Source organism: Rattus norvegicus, chromosome 18 (genome assembly GCF_021556685.1).
Source record: "Rattus norvegicus strain SHRSP/BbbUtx chromosome 18, alternate assembly SHRSP_T2T, whole genome shotgun sequence".
In the NCBI taxonomy this organism is placed as follows: Eukaryota; Metazoa; Chordata; class Mammalia; order Rodentia; family Muridae; genus Rattus; species Rattus norvegicus.
In genome coordinates this window covers 66,582,672-66,599,245 of record NC_141551.1, presented here as the reverse complement: position 1 = coordinate 66,599,245, position 16,574 = coordinate 66,582,672, and the positions used below count along the sequence as shown (strand labels likewise).

Sequence of the window (16,574 nt, the reverse complement as noted above, 5' to 3'; positions counted from 1 at the left end):
AGAGCCCTGAGTTCATCCTCCTTTGCTCTAGGAGAACACATTTGATGAGTCCCAGCCCAAAGCAACTTCCCCACTTGAGTTTTATATCTGACACCTAGGAATTTTCAATGTCTATCCAAAAGCAACCACTCTATAAAAGTTTTCATTTCATCTTTAGGTAGTTTTATAACCCAAGCCTACTCCCACACTAATCTATAAAACCATAAGACTTCAAGGAGAGCTCCAATAATCCCTTCAAAACTTTAAAACAACTGTAATAATAAAACTTGCTTCATTAATACTTTCCAACTAAAGGAGGAATCATTTGGCCATTGTCTACAGGACTTCACCTTCCTAAAGGATATTTCTTAAACACGTCAGCATCTTTCAAATTGAATATTCTCTGGGAAATTGTCTACCTCCATCCTGGGTATAAAATCGCATCCATGTTTTTAATGTTGCTCTTGCCACTCCACAAAACGATATGTTCTTCAGATCACAAACATTGCCTTAAAAAAACGCTACATCTTCACCACACCCACAGGCATTTTAGGAAATGTCTTAAACAAGATACTGCATGATTTATGAAGTCAGTTCTTAGCCAGTTTTCCTTCGCCCATTAGCCATGAAAGCTATTTCGACTCTCTCAGATCCCTCTTCAAATTTCACTTGCTTAATGAAGCTGTTCCAAAAAGGCAGTGAATTGGGCTTCTGGGACATAACAATGAAAATTGAAAGAAACCACCAACCACGTCACTGTGGTGTAAATCATTCATCCTCCGCTGAGTACTTTTTACCCCAGCAATTTCTCAGTCTTACCTCGATCGTCAGCTCATGAAGCTCAAATTATGTCTCCATATTCATCTCCTCATCTGGGGCGCGATAATTGATATCAGTTGTTACACTTGCAATTTCTCTCACTGTAAAGACTTCCCCGCACTCCTACCTCTCTGGACCTCTGAGCTTATTTATTCAATATTATTGGGTACATTGGCCATGAGCTATATGAAAAACGGGAGTTGGAGAGGTCGTTTAATTAGGAATTTTAGCTCTAGTTTTGCTCACTCTGCAGTTATGTGCGAGTCCTTTATTGATCCCAGGTCTCCATTTTCTCATCTATTAAAAATAAGTGTAGCACAGACTCCCAAAGGTCATGTCTTCATCTCCTTGTGTACATCAAGCTTCCATTAAAGCAGCCAAAACCACATATATTCAAGTAGAAGCTCCTAGCCCCTTCCCATACTATAGGACACCTGGCTAACAGAGAGGCTCTGTCACTCTCAACAACATTTTATTTCTATCCTAAGGCTAAAATACGTGGCTCTGAATGCCACCATTTGGCTAGCTCTCTCTAAGATAAAGAGAAGGTCAAGGGTCATGTGTAGTCATTGCCTTTATGATTGTGATCTCAAAGTATTTTCTGGCTTCTTGGCCAGAAAGGGATCACATGCTCGTTGAAAGGCATATGGGAAATGTAGTCTCTACCAGAGTCCTCATGCAAAGGCATGTGGGAAATGTAGTCTACAGCAGGGTTCCAGCCCCAAGTCAGCTACTCATTTTTAAAAGATAAAGAGATGCTTATTAAGAGTGCTTAAGACTCTGTTTTTACCTAGCTTGCTAGAAAACAAGTTTGCTTAACACAAATTCCTCAATACTAGCAAGACCCAGGACCCCTGGGGTCAGCATGAAAAGTATATTCCTCACTAAGCTGCAGACCATTTGTATGTCAGAGAAACTTGCCTCCTATGAACACCCGAAAAGCACAGCAGATATATGCCTGCATGCACATAGACTCTGTTAGAGTTGGTTGTTCTACGGGAGAGAAACTTTCAATTTAATGAACTCAATTTTTCTATTGTGACAAGAACATGCTTAGACTTTTCTCTAGAGTGAAGGATTGTGTCTAGTCTTCAAAGTTGTTTGTTAAATAAGCATCTTTGGAAAGAAAATCCAGGAGCCAAGCATCATGGTACACACTTGTAATCATGGTCCTTTGGAGGCTGAGGCAGAAGGCTAATACGTTTGAGAAATGCCTGAACTATATAACAAGACCTGTTCTCGAAAACTAATGAGCGAGGAGAAAAGGAAGAATAAAAGAGAGAAGAGGGAATATTTATTGCCTAATCACAGCATGTACAGATAAACAAGGGGCACATGGGTAATTATTTTCCAGTATAGGATACTATTTAAAAAGTAAAAGGATGCTAATATTAACTAAGCTGTGGGAAGAGGCACAGGGCATGATTCATCCAGAGATTGGGATGATGACTGGCAGAGGCCCCCTGTTTCTGCCATACCTTCTAATTCTGTAGTATCTAGTATCTGATACTATACCTTTCTGCGAACCTTTTGAAGGACCAAGATGTACTAAGAATAGCCATACCTGAATGTAGACATTTACAATGCTGACAATCTGTTCCTTAACTCTAAGCCTTGGTCTCAGGGTGATGAATGAATTTAATGTGTTGTGATGTGAAAGTTATTATTTACTGAGAGGGCCCTTGACTGCAACACCAGCCACTTAACATCTAGGTTCAGATTTCCTATTAATTTGATTTCTGATCTTGAGTGTGCCACTTAACATTTAACCTCAATTTGTTTATTCTGTATAATGAGTTGCTAATGTCTTTTCCTGTGTCTCAAGTTTGACTCAAACCAAACCGCTAATTACAGTCTGAAAACTTGGTGAACTGTGGTTGCTGGACAATGTCTATGGCTGTAGGGCCTGTGTATCCAATTCTCTGGGCTCTTCCAGCTAGCTTTAGGAGATACTTTCCATGTGTTCCACAGAATAAAATAGAAAACTTCTTTGCCTTAAACCTATATATGGTTTGCTCAAATTTCAAGGTAAGTTCAACAGGAGCTAAGGGATTTATTTATTCACAACCCAATCCTACTTGGATTTATCTATAGCATATTTTTCATATCACAAGAATACTAGCTGCTGTCCTGGAGCACAGAGGAAGTGTTGAAGGTGATCTCCAGGTGGTGACTGGGGGAAGAGGCTGATTGCTCTCCTGTCAAGTTCTTGCCATCTTTAATATGAACGACCTCTCCTACGATGATTCTTTTCTTTTATCTAATTGCTTCAACAGACAATTAAAGTGTGTGAATCCCTTTGATCCCATCTTCAATAAAAACCTACAAAACACTTCCCCTACTGCATTATCCCCCTTTTATCGATGATCTTCTGTCAGTGCCACTAATTCTTAGATGCTTTCATGTTTTAATTACTTTTCGATACTGGTTCTCAAGTTATCACAAAGCTCCATATAAATGTCCCAGTGAAAGCAGGGAGGGGCCATCCCTGACTATTTGCTTCCTTCTGGTCTGCTACTTTGTACCATTTTGATCCTCGGGTACTTTTAATATCGTTATTTTTAATTAAATTTGTGTTAAATTAAAAGTAAATTATTTTCTTTAATTAAAATTATCTTAAAATTTTATTATCTTTTCCAAACTAGTCCTACAGGATCTCAGCTCCCAATACTCAACTTAAGTTGAATCTTCCAATTGTGTTTTAAGTTTTTTCCTGGATAGCTTTTCGTTAAGTTTTAGTACATTGCTAATAAACGTTCTCCTTTTACAACATTTCCACTATTATACTTTAGTTTTTATTTCATTGTTATTTTTATTCAAAGTAACAAATACGGATAGCTTGGGAACCAAAAACAACATAAGGGCTCCTGGAGAAAACCATCAATTCTGGTTTCTTTGCCTCCTTCCCTTTGCTTCTCAGTCCCCAGAGGCAAACTCTTTAACTGCTTGCATTTTGTTTCTCTAAGGCTCAACTCCAAATACTTAATTAGCACATTTATACCACTATGTCTTCTCTGTTGGACTCACACAATGATAGATGAAACTCCCTCTCACTCAAATGACTCCACTCTGCCTACACAGCTCCTTCCATTTATAGTTTTATCAGCAGTTTTCCCTCCAAACCTCTCGGCAATGACAAAAATATTTCACCCTCCATGCATTGGTCCATATGAATGGGTTGACGCTCTTGTCAAGACCACAGGATGGACTGGAAAGCTGCCTCTCTTTGGTGAGCTGTCCCCCTCCACTCTCTCAATGGTATATACACTTCCAATGATAGCACGGTCCGCCATTTTACTCTCTCCTGTAGTCTTAGTTCAGTCTCCTGTTGTTCTTCTCTAGACTGATTCTGAAAGATAAATAGCAGTGATAATTGTTAAGGTATGTTAACGATGTAGGTAATAAACTGTGATTCAGTTTCCATTTTGGGTACCATGTTCTCCCCTTAAATATAATATTCATTGAAATACTTCCATTGGATTTTTTTAAACTTCTTAGCAGGCATTTATATTTTGTTCCTCTTCCCTTCCTCCAAGAGAAGTATCTTCCTTATTCTATAACATGAACTAATTGTTTCCTAACCTAGTAAATAGATTTCCCTTTACCACCAGCTGCTTTGATTCCTTGGTTTCTTCCATCATTGTTATTTGTATGATGTAGTAAGGGATGGCACACATGTGCCCATACACATACACACACACACACACACACACACACACACACACACACACACACACCAGCCACAGTGCTAGTGTTGAGATCTGAGCTCAACTTTGTGTAGTTGGTTCTCCCCTTCCATCGTTCCATGGGTTTGGGGATAGAATTCACATAATCAAACTTGTGTGACATCTCTCCAGTCTCTGAATCCTGTGTTCTATGTCTCTTATGTATTCTCCATTAGCTTGTTCTCTCACTTTTCTGGGGCCTATCCTCAATCAACTCCTTAAGAAAGGGTACCTCAAGACCTCAGTGAGTTGGAAAATGGTTTAGTTCTACATCTAAGACATCGATGTACCAGTTTGCATCTGAAAGTATACAGTGCTATTGGTGAAATGTGTAATCACACAGTTGGGTTGGCAATTGTGTGGGCCTACTCATGGGCAAGACCTAAGTTCCTTTGATCTCTATGAAATTCCATTGTGATGCCACTACTGTTTCTTTATGCATTCTTCATACTTAACACTGTCTGGGTTGTGTCAACCAGAACAAATGTTCTTATTCAATGATGGGAACTATTCTTCTGATTTTATCTGCTCTAAAAGTTTCATAGATGCCATCTTCTTTCTAGCCTGAAACTTTACATTGCGCTCCAACACACTATACAGTCTGTTCTTATAGAAAATTTCATCACCTCCCATGGCCAAAACCTCACCCATATTCTGATGACTCATGCCTTTATATATCAAGCTTATAACTACCTCTGTATCTATAGATGTGCAGATCTACACATTCAATTCTATATTAAACCTACCTATTAAATTTTAAGTCATCTCAAATTCAGAAAAGTCCAAATAAAAGTCTCAATTTCCCTAAAGAAGTCGGACTCTCCCTCCCGTAGCTGTCAACTACCAATAGCTCCTTTGAAGGGGTAAAGCCTACGAACCCCCATCTCATCCATTCTTCAATTTTGATTGGCTTTTCCTGGTGCAGGGAACCTGGCTAATGAACATTGTGTGCAACAGCCATGCATTGTCCAGAAGTCAACATTTCATAGCTTTCCTTCTTACCTACCCTGAAGTTCCCTGAGCCTTGGACTGTGGGCAGTTGGTACAAAAACCCCACAGACAGATTAGCACTCAGAGTTATTTGTACTAGGGAGTTTGACCAGTTATATGGCCACTGGTAGGTTAGTCATGCCCAAGTAGATGGCCTCACCCCCAATTGCCAGTACTGACCAAATGTTCCACTCATTATACTATCAATAACATTATTTTTTTAAATTACATGTAATTGGCAGGAAGATGGTGGGTTGTTATTTTATCACATCAACAGGAGAGGAAAATAGAATACCTTCTTTCTTCCCATTATGCCTACCCTCAAGTATTTTGTTGCACCAATGAAAAATGAGAACAATACAGTCCCTACATGTTGTCCTTAATAATCCTATATCTTAATTTTTTCAGCTACAAAAGAAAAATAATAAGTTATTTTCCTCTAAGAGGCTTACTTCTGTGTGAAATAAGACATCCAAATTCATCTCCTATTTTTTAACTACCATTTTAGAATACTGCACACAATCAGGAAAGTATGGTGTTGGTGTACATCTTGGAAAATTTCAAAAAGGAGGCATCTACACTCCTGAGTAAAGAAATCCCTCAGATAATCCCTCTAAGCCTCAGCACAGTTAGCATGGGTCCTAGATCTGCCTGTTGTCCTCTTCATCAGAGTACAGGTTTAACTGAATACCTCCTTAAGCAAAATACGTATTTAATACGTCATTTCGTTGTGAACAAAAGTTGTTAAAATTCAAATTATTTAATGTTTGATGTTTTTTAAAAATATATTTGGGCATGGTAGTACAAAATTGTAATCTCGTACCCAAAAGCTGATGCATGACGATCAGGTGTTCAAAACCAGCATTGGTCATACAGCAAGTTCAAGGCCAAGTTGAAAGAAAGGAAATTTATCATATTGAACAGAAAATACATAAGTAAATAATAAAAAAATATAAAAAATTTAGGCAAAAATGGGAAAAAATTTTAGGCAACTTACAATGGGAAAAGCAAATATTATTTCACTTGGAGTAAAAGAACTAAAAAAATTATCAAAAGTCATTATATTACTGCTATATGAACGATGGACTTACATGGAAAAACCAAACATCACCTGAATCACAAAAGCATGTGATCACTTCAAATGTGAATAGATACTTAGCTTCACTAAAGGCCAAATGAAGAAGAGTTACAACATAGAGCTACAGCGTATAATAACACAACGGTATATTCTGAAAACATTGGAAAGCAAGTTACAATCACACACTGTTAGCATGATTTTGAAAATGAGACTTTCTTAAAGAACTAATTCATAAATGTATACCAAATCTATTGTTTTCTATACCATTTAAATTAAAAGATTCACTTTAAGAAAATTATCCTACGGAATTATGAAATGTTGACTTAAATTATGACTGATTTAAATATGACAGTGTTTGTGTGGCCTTGTCAGAAAACAACACAAAAGAGGGGGTGAGAAGATTGTAACAACCAAAATTCCTGGAAGTTTGCTGGGAAAGGCTCTCCTACAATAGACAACATGAACTAGAGCAGAAAAATAGCCATATCAGTGGAGATGTTGACACAAAAAGGGGAAATTTCATGGGGTTCCACTCAAAGTTAAAGAGCTACAGGCAATTAACACTGCAGAAAAATGGAGAATTCGTCTCTCCCAGAGATGAGCTCCCTTACTTGCTGTCCAACATGGAGTTGTCAGCCTTGAAACCATACACATGTAAACAACAAATATAGGCTCAAATAGTATGTTGTACATCTATGTATGTTGTTTTTACATATATTTGTGGATATACATACTTGTGCGTGTAACAATAATATCAAAGAAAAGGAGGCTGTCAACTTAAGAGTGTGGGGAGCATGAGAGGGTGAAGTGGTAGTTTCTGGAAATGTCAGGTTATACAGACTCATGTAGTATTTTACTGATACAGACTCAGGTCATGAGGTGGCCTTACATGTTGTTTTACTCAGGCAAGACCCATGGGAGGACAAATGATGTATATAAGCAAGCACGTTGTCACTGTCTGTTGTGAGTGACAACAGACAGTGACAACGTGCTTGCTTATATACATAGCTTCGAAACTCTTTATTGGTTTCATATCCTCATTCCCACTGATCTTCACTTCACTGAGAGGCATGGCAGAGAACTTCTCCTGGTGTCTTGGCTGGTCCTGGTTGCTCCCACTGACTTGTGCTGATTTGGTGAAGGGCTGGCAGTCTCTGCTAGATCATGCCACTGCTGCTTATCCATGTTTGCTATCCTGCCACTACTGAACTAGAATGCTGGTATCTTGACAAACAGAGATTGTAATTACCCCAAGAAACTACTTCCAAACAATTCCACATTGCCTTGTCCTAATTACCATCCATTCTCCCCTATCTTTGGATGATGGGTTAGAAGTTGGGTCAAAGCATTTGAGAACCATTATTAAAAGTAGGTTTTAAAAATCTAAGGCTACAGGAGATGTTTGAGCGAGGTTAGTCGAGAGGAGCTGGAGGGAGAGAAATAGAGGATGGAAAAATGATATACTCCATTTAATTAAAAACATTTAAAAGAAGAAAATGTTTAGATCAAACTATTTTTATATATTTTGTAGAATTTTAGAAATTAAAGAGAGTCACAAAATGGAGTAATTCACAGCCCCTTAAAAAGAAAGTGAGATGATCCCGGCCCGCAGCAGCTCTCTGCTCCCAGACCCGGTGAGAGAGAGACCCAACCGCCTGGTCAGGTGGGCACTCCTGAGGCTGCAGAGCAGAAGAGACCACCAACACTGCTCACCCCTGCCCACATCCCTGGCCCAAGAGGAAACTGTATAAGGCCTCTGGGCTCCCGTGGGGGAGGGCCCAGGAGCGGCAGGACCCCTGCCAGAGACACCGCCGGACCCTGAAGGAAACAGACCGGATAAACAGTTCTCTGCACCCAAATCCCGTGGGAGGGAGAGCTAAACCTTCAGAGAGGCAGACAAGCCTGGGAAACCAGAAGAGACTGCTCCCTGCACACACATCTCGGACGCCAGAGGAAAAAGCCAAAGACCATCTGGAATCCTGGTGCACTGAAGCTCCCGGAAGGGGCGGCACAGGTCTTCCTGGTTGCTGCCGCTGCAGAGAGCCCCTGGACAGCACCCCACGAGCAAACCTGAGCCTCGGGACCACAGGTAAGACCAAATTTTCTGCTGCAAGAAAGCTGCCTGGTGAACTCAAGACACAGGCCCACAGGAACAGCTGAAGACCTGTAGAGAGGAAAAACTACACACCCGAAAGCAGAACACTCTGTCCCCATAACTGACTGAAAGAGAGGAAAACAGGTCTACAGCACTCCTGACACACAGGCTTATAGGACAGTCTAGCCACTGTCAGAAATAGCAGAACAAAGTAACACTAGAGATAATCTGATGGCGAGAGGCAAGCGCAGGAACCCAAGCAACAGAAACCAAGACTACATGCCATCATCGGAGCCCAATTCTCCCACCAAAACAAACATGGAATATCCAAACACACCAGAAAAGCAAGATCTAGTTTCAAAATCATATTTGATCATGATGCTGGAGGACTTCAAGAAAGACCTGAACACACTTAGGGAAGCACAGGAAAACATTAATAAACAAGTAAAAGCCTACAGAGAGGAATCGCAAAAATCCCTGAAAGAATTCCAGGAAAACACAATCAAACAGTTGAAGGAATTAAAAATGGAAATAGAAGCAATCAAGAAAGAACACATGGAAACAACCCTGGATATAGAAAACCAAAAGAAGAGACAAGGAGCTGTAGATACAAGCTTCACCAACAGAATACAAGAGATGGAAGAGAGAATCTCAGGAGCAGAAGATTCCATAGAAATCATTGACTCAACTGTCAAAGATAATGTAAAGCGGAAAAAGCTACTGGTCCAAAACGTACAGGAAATCCAGGACTCAATGAGAAGATCAAACCTAAGGATAATAGGTATAGAAGAGAGTGAAGACTCCCAGCTCAAAGGACCAGTAAATATCTTCAACAAAATCATAGAAGAAAACTTCCCTAACCTAAAAAAAGAGATACCCATAGGCATACAAGAAGCCTACAGAACTCCAAATAGATTGGACCAGAAAAGAAACACCTCCCGTCACATAATTGTCAAAACACCAAACGCACAAAATAAAGAAAGAATATTAAAAGCAGTAAGGGAAAAAGGTCAAGTAACATATAAAGGGAGACCTATCAGAATCACACCAGACTTCTCGCCAGAAACTATGAAGGCCAGAAGATCCTGGACTGATGTCATACAGACCCTAAGAGAACACAAATGCCAGCCCAGATTACTGTATCCAGCAAAACTCTCAATTAACATTGATGAAGAAAGCAAGATATTCCATGACAAAACCAAATTTACACAATATCTTTCTACAAATCCAGCACTACAAAGGATAATAAATGGTAAAGCCCAACATAAGGAGGCAAGCTATACCCTAGAAGAAGCAAGAAACTAATCATCTTGGCAATAAAACAAAGAGAATGAAAGCACACAAACATAACCTCACATCCAAATATGAATATAACGGGAAGCAATAATCACTATTCCTTAATATCTCTCAATATCAATGGCCTCAACTCCCCAATAAAAAGACATAGATTAACAAACTGGATACGCAACGAGGACCCTGCATTCTGCTGCCTACAGGAAACACACCTCAGAGACAAAGACAGACACTACCTCAGAGTGAAAGGCTGGAAAACAACTTTCCAAGCAAATGGTCAGAAGAAGCAAGCTGGAGTAGCCATTCTAATATCAAATAAAATCAATTTCCAACTAAAAGTCTTCAAAAAAGATAAGGAAGGACACTTCATATTCATCAAAGGAAAAATCAACCAAGATGAACTCTCAATCCTAAATATCTATGCCCCAAATACAAGGGCACCTACATACGTAAAAGAAACCTTACTAAAGCTCAAAACACACATTGCACCTCACACAATAATAGTGGGAGATTTCAACACCCCACTCTCATCAATGGACAGATCATGGAAACAGAAATTAAACAGTGATGTAGACAGACTAAGAGAAGTCATGAGCCAAATGGACTTAACGAATATTTATAGAACATTCTATCCTAAAGCAAAAGGATATACCTTCTTCTCAGCTCCTCATGGTACTTTCTCCAAAATTGACCATATAATTGGTCAAAAAACGGGCCTCAACAGGTACAGAAAGATAGAAATAATCCCATGCGTGCTATCGGACCACCACGGCCTAAAACTGGTCTTCAATAACAATAAGGGAAGAATGCCCACATATACGTGGAAATTGAACAATGCTCTACTCAATGATAACCTGGTCAAGGAAGAAATAAAGAAAGAAATTAAAAACTTTTTAGAATTTAATGAAAATGAAGATACAACATACTCAAACTTATGGGACACAATGAAAGCTGTGCTAAGAGGAAAACTCATAGCGCTGAGTGCCTGCAGAAAGAAACAGGAAAGAGCATATGTCAGCAGCTTGACAGCACACCTAAAAGCTCTAGAACAAAAAGAAGCAAATACACCCAGGTGGAGTAGAAGGCAGGAAATAATCAAACTCAGAGCTGAAATCAACCAAGTAGAAACAAAAAGGACCATAGAAAGAATCAACAGAACCAAAAGTTGGTTCTTTGAGAAAATCAACAAGATAGATAAACCCTTAGCCAGACTAACGAGAGGACACAGAGAGTGTGTCCAAATTAACAAAATCAGAAATGAAAAGGGAGACATAACTACAGATTCGGAGGAAATTCAAAAAAATCATCAGATCTTACTATAAAAACCTATATTCAACAAAATTTGAAAATCTTCAGGAAATGGACAATTTCCTAGACAGATACCAGGTATCGAAGTTAAATCAGGAACAGATAAACCAGTTAAACAACCCCATAACTCCTAAGGAAATAGAAGCAGTCATTAAAGGTCTCCCAACCAAAAAGAGCCCAGGTCCAGACGGGTTTAGTGCAGAATTCTATCAAACCTTCATAGAAGACCTCATACCAATATTATCCAAACTATTCCACAAAATTGAAACAGATGGAGCCCTACCGAATTCCTTCTACGAAGCCACAATTACTCTTATACCTAAACCACACAAAGACACAACAAAGAAAGAGAACTTCAAACCAATTTCCCTTATGAATATCGACGCAAAAATACTCAATAAAATTCTGGCAAACCGAATTCAAGAGCACATCAAAACAATCATCCACCATGATCAAGTAGGCTTCATCCCAGGCATGCAGGGATGGTTTAATATACGGAAAACCATCAACGTGATCCATTATATAAACAAACTGAAAGAACAGAACCACATGATCATTTCATTAGATGCTGAGAAAGCATTTGACAAAATTCAACACCCCTTCATGATAAAAGTCCTGGAAAGAATAGGAATTCAAGGCCCATACCTAAACATAGTAAAAGCCATATACAGCAAACCAGTTGCTAACATTAAACTAAATGGAGAGAAACTTGAAGCAATCCCACTAAAATCAGGGACTAGACAAGGCTGCCCACTCTCTCCCTACTTATTCAATATAGTTCTTGAAGTTCTAGCCAGAGCAATCAGACAACAAAAGGAGATCAAAGGGATACAGATCGGAAAAGAAGAGGTCAAAATATCACTATTTGCAGATGATATGATAGTATATTTAAGTGATCCCAAAAGTTCCACCAGAGAACTACTAAAACTGATAAACAACTTCAGCAAAGTGGCTGGGTATAAAATTAACTCAAATCAATCAGTAGCCTTCCTCTACACAAAAGAGAAACAAGCCGAGAAAGAAATTAGGAAAACGACACCCTTCATAATAGACCCAAATAATATAAAGTACCTCGGTGTGACTTTAACCAAGCAAGTAAAAGATCTGTACAATAAGAACTTCAAGACACTGAGGAAAGAAATTGAAGAAGACCTCAGAAGATGGAAAGATCTCCCATGCTCATGGATTGGCAGGATTAATATGGTAAAAATGGCCATTTTACCAAAAGCAATCTACAGATTCAATGCAATTCCCATCAAAATACCAATCCAATTCTTCAAAGAGTTAGACAGAACAATTTGCAAATTCATCTGGAATAACAAAAAACCCAGGATAGCTAAAGCTATCCTCAACAATAAAAGGACTTCAGGGGGAATCACTATCCCTGAACTCAAGCAGTATTACAGAGCAATAGTGATAAAAACTGCATGGTATTGGTACAGAGACAGACAGATAGACCAATGGAATAGAATTGAAGACCCAGAAATGAACCCACACACCTATGGTCACTTGATTTTTGACAAAGGAGCCAAAACCATCCAATGGAAAAAAGATAGCATTTTCAGCAAATGGTGCTGGTTCAACTGGAGGGCAACATGTAGAAGAATGCAGATCGATCCATGCTTATCACCCTGTACAAAGCTTAAGTCCAAGTGGATCAAGGCCCTCCACATCAAACCAGACACACTCAAACTAATAGAAGAAAAACTAGGGAAGCATCTGGAACACATGGCCACTGGAAAAAATTTCCTGAACAAAACACCAATGGCTTATGCTCTAAGATCAAGAATCGACAAATGGGATCTCATAAAACTGGAAAGCTTCTGTAAGGCAAAGGACACTGTGGTTAGGAGAAAACGGCAACCAACAGATTGGGAAAAGATCTTTACCAATCCTACAACAGATAGAGGCCTTATTTCCAAAATATACAAAGAACTCAAGAAGTTAGACCGCAGGGAAACAAATAACACTATTAAAAAATGGGGTTCAGAGCTAAACAAAGAATTCACAGCTGAGGAATGCCGAATGGCGGAGAAACACCTAAAGAAATGTTCAACATCTTTAGTCCTAAGGGAAATGCAAATCAAAACAACCCTGAGATTTCACCTCACACCAGTGCGATTTGCTAAGATCAAAAACTCAGGTGACAGCAGATGCTGGCGAGGATGTGGAGAAAGAGGAACACTCCTCCATTGTTGGTGGGATTGCAGACTGGTAAAACCATTCTGGAAATCAGTCTGGAGGTTCCTCAGAAAATTGGACATTGAACTGCCTGAGGATCCAGCTATACCTCTCTTGGGCATATACCCAAAAGATGCCTCAACATATAAAAGAGACACGTGCTCCACTATGTTCATCGCAGCCTTATTTATAATAGCCAGAAAATGGAAAGAACCGAGATGCCCTTCAACAGAGGAATGGATACAGAAAATGTGGTACATCTACACAATGGAATATTACTCAGCTATCAAAAACAACGACTTTATGAAATTCGTAGGCAAATGGTTGGAACTGGAAAATATCATCCTGAGTGAGCTAACCCAATCACAGAAAGACATACATGGTATGCACTCATTGATAAGTGGCTATTAGCCCAAATGCTTGAATTACCCTAGATCCCTAGAACAAACGAAACTCAAGACGGATGATCAAAATGTGAATGCTTCACTCCTTCTTTAAATGAGGAAAAAGAATACCCTTGGCAGGGAAGGGAGAGGCAAAGATTAAAACAGAGACTGAAGGAACACCCATTCAGAGCCTGCCCCACATGTGGCCCATACATATACAGCCACCCAATTAGACAAGATGGATGAAGCAAAGAAGTGCAGACCGACAGGAGCCGGATGTAGATCACTCCTGAGAGACACAGCCAGATTACAGCAAATATAGAGGCGAATGCCAGCAGCAAACCACTGAACTGAGAATAGGTCCCCTTTTGAAGGAATCAGAGAAAGAACTGGAAGAGCTTGAAGGGGCTCGAGACCCCAAAAGTACAACAATGCCAAGCAACCAGAGCTTCCAGGGACTAAGCCACTACCTAAAGACTATATATGGACTGACCCTGGACTCTGACCCCATAGGTAGCAATGAATATCCTAGTAAGAGCACCAGTGGAAGGGGACGCCCTGGGTCCTGCTAAGACTGAACCCCCAGTGAACTAGTCTATGGGGGGAGGGCGGCAATGGGGGGAGGGTTGGGAGGGGAACACCCATAAGGAAGGGGAGGGGGGAGGGGGATGTTTGCCCGGAAACCGGGAAAGGGAATAACACTGGAAATGTATATAAGAAATACTCAAGTTAATAAAAAAAAAATAAAAAAAAAATTAAAAAAAAAAAAAAGAAAGTGAGATAAGTCTATATACCAACATGGAAAGGCTAAAGTGCCTTATTAAACTATAAAAGAAAATTACTGATAACTGCATGAATTTCACATCCATTGTGTTTTAAAAAGAGGGAGAAACAGAATAAAGCACACGTTACACTATTCTATTTGATGAAGTGTCCAGAAACAGTAAGGCTAGAGAGACACACACATTCACCATTTCTTGTTACAGGAGAAAGCACAGAGACTGATTGTTGCTGGCCAAGGACATCTCTTTGAAGGGATGGGAAGGTTTAACATGGAATGGCAGTAAGCGTTGATCAGCTGACACATAGTAGGAAATTCATGACACATAGTAGGAAATTCATGACTAATGGTATGAAATTCATACCTCAATACAGCTGGTGCTCTTAAAGCAATCATCAGATCATTACAACAATTTTGTTTGTATGTTTTGTTTGTCTATTCAAATTACCACATAGTCTGCCTTGGGACATCTCAACATTGCTTAAAGTTCTACTAGTAAATATTAATTTTTTAGTCAGAGCAATTTATAGATAGGATAACCATGGAGAAACATGCCATCCAGAAAGCTGAAGCAAGGAAATCATAAGTTCAGCTTGGACTGCATACTGAATTTGAGACTAACATGAGCTATCTAGAAAGACTCCACTTCAAAACACAAACAAATGACAGAAACCACTAAATCTACACATTATCTTTCAGTATCTTGAAATGGACATGGTTTTCCTACCTACCACTATCCCTAAAATCCAACTCAATTTCATATACTCTCAACCATAGATGAGAGATTGGGACATGTTTCCAATGTAGACACAGGGAGAGTAGGTCATCTCTATGCTATGGAATACAATACAACAAAAATTGCCACTAACACAGAATACTACTTCAAGTACTTAAATAAATCCACATGCTTAATCCACACAGCTTCTCAGTCCAACCACTGTGCATTTGATGGAAACCATGGAGTTGGTGAATGAGAATCAGACACTGAATCCAAGGAGTCATACTTCAGAACCGGGGTAATGAAACCAATATCAAACACCTATACCCAGGATACGGCTGTATTATCTACATACAAATCAGTTCTTTTCTGTTCTTTTCTAGCTATCTTTACTTACTTGAATAAAACACAACTTACATTCTAATATGTACATTTGAAGTGTGTGTGTAATACTTATACACATAACATTTTGACAGTTTATATGTACACACACACACGCGCGCGCACGCGCGCGCGCACGCACACACACACTCTTTCCATGTGCCACATCAATCCTGATTATCTTCTTTCTCTGAAATGTAACAAGAAGGTGCTTAGGCAATATTTCTTGAATTACAATTGATGCTTTCTCTAAACGTTTTTAACATTGAATTTGTTTATTTCTTTGGGACATACACAAATGTCATAGCACATTATCAGAGGACAACTTGGTGCAGGTCGGTTCTTTCCTTCCCGTGGAATAAGCTACGGTCATCGATCTTGGAAACAATATTTATCGCCGAACTGTTTCATCAGCTCTGTGCTGCTTTCAGTGTTTCTCTCCTCAGTCCAAACTAGCCAATACCTTTTGGAAACCATCTTTCCAAACAGCAGCAGAAGGGCACAATAAAAGAGGCAAATGCCCTCTTTTCTTTCAAGTTTTATCACATCAGAAAACCAGACTCAGGAGGGGCTGTGCACAATAGGAGATTAGAACCCATCACAATTCAGTCAATTTTATACACTCACTTTCAAGTAATTACAATGCTTTCTTTTCTGGTTGTCTTTGACAACAAGGGGAAAGCAGGCTTTTGGATGCAATGGTTTTGTGTAATATCTCATCTATTTTGTTTTGTAAATACTAGGGGAGCTTTGGCCAATTCGTCACATCGCTGGATTTTAACTTTGCTTACAAATATTGCTATTCAACTCCTGCTCAAGGTGTTCTAATTTTCTGTGAGC

At 39.3% G+C, this 16,574-nt stretch overlaps 1 long non-coding RNA gene across 1 annotated transcript in view; it reads right to left on the bottom strand.

Annotated features, from left to right (window-relative positions):
- Positions 1–3,570: 3,570 nt before the first annotated feature.
- Positions 3,571–16,574, bottom strand: part of LOC147999865 (uncharacterized) — an 82,319-nt gene continuing 69,315 nt past the window's right edge. Inside the window, exon 4 of the long non-coding RNA XR_015643139.1 lies at positions 3,571–4,147. This is a non-coding gene — a long non-coding RNA (uncharacterized LOC147999865). The remainder of the gene's footprint in view (positions 4,148–16,574) is intronic.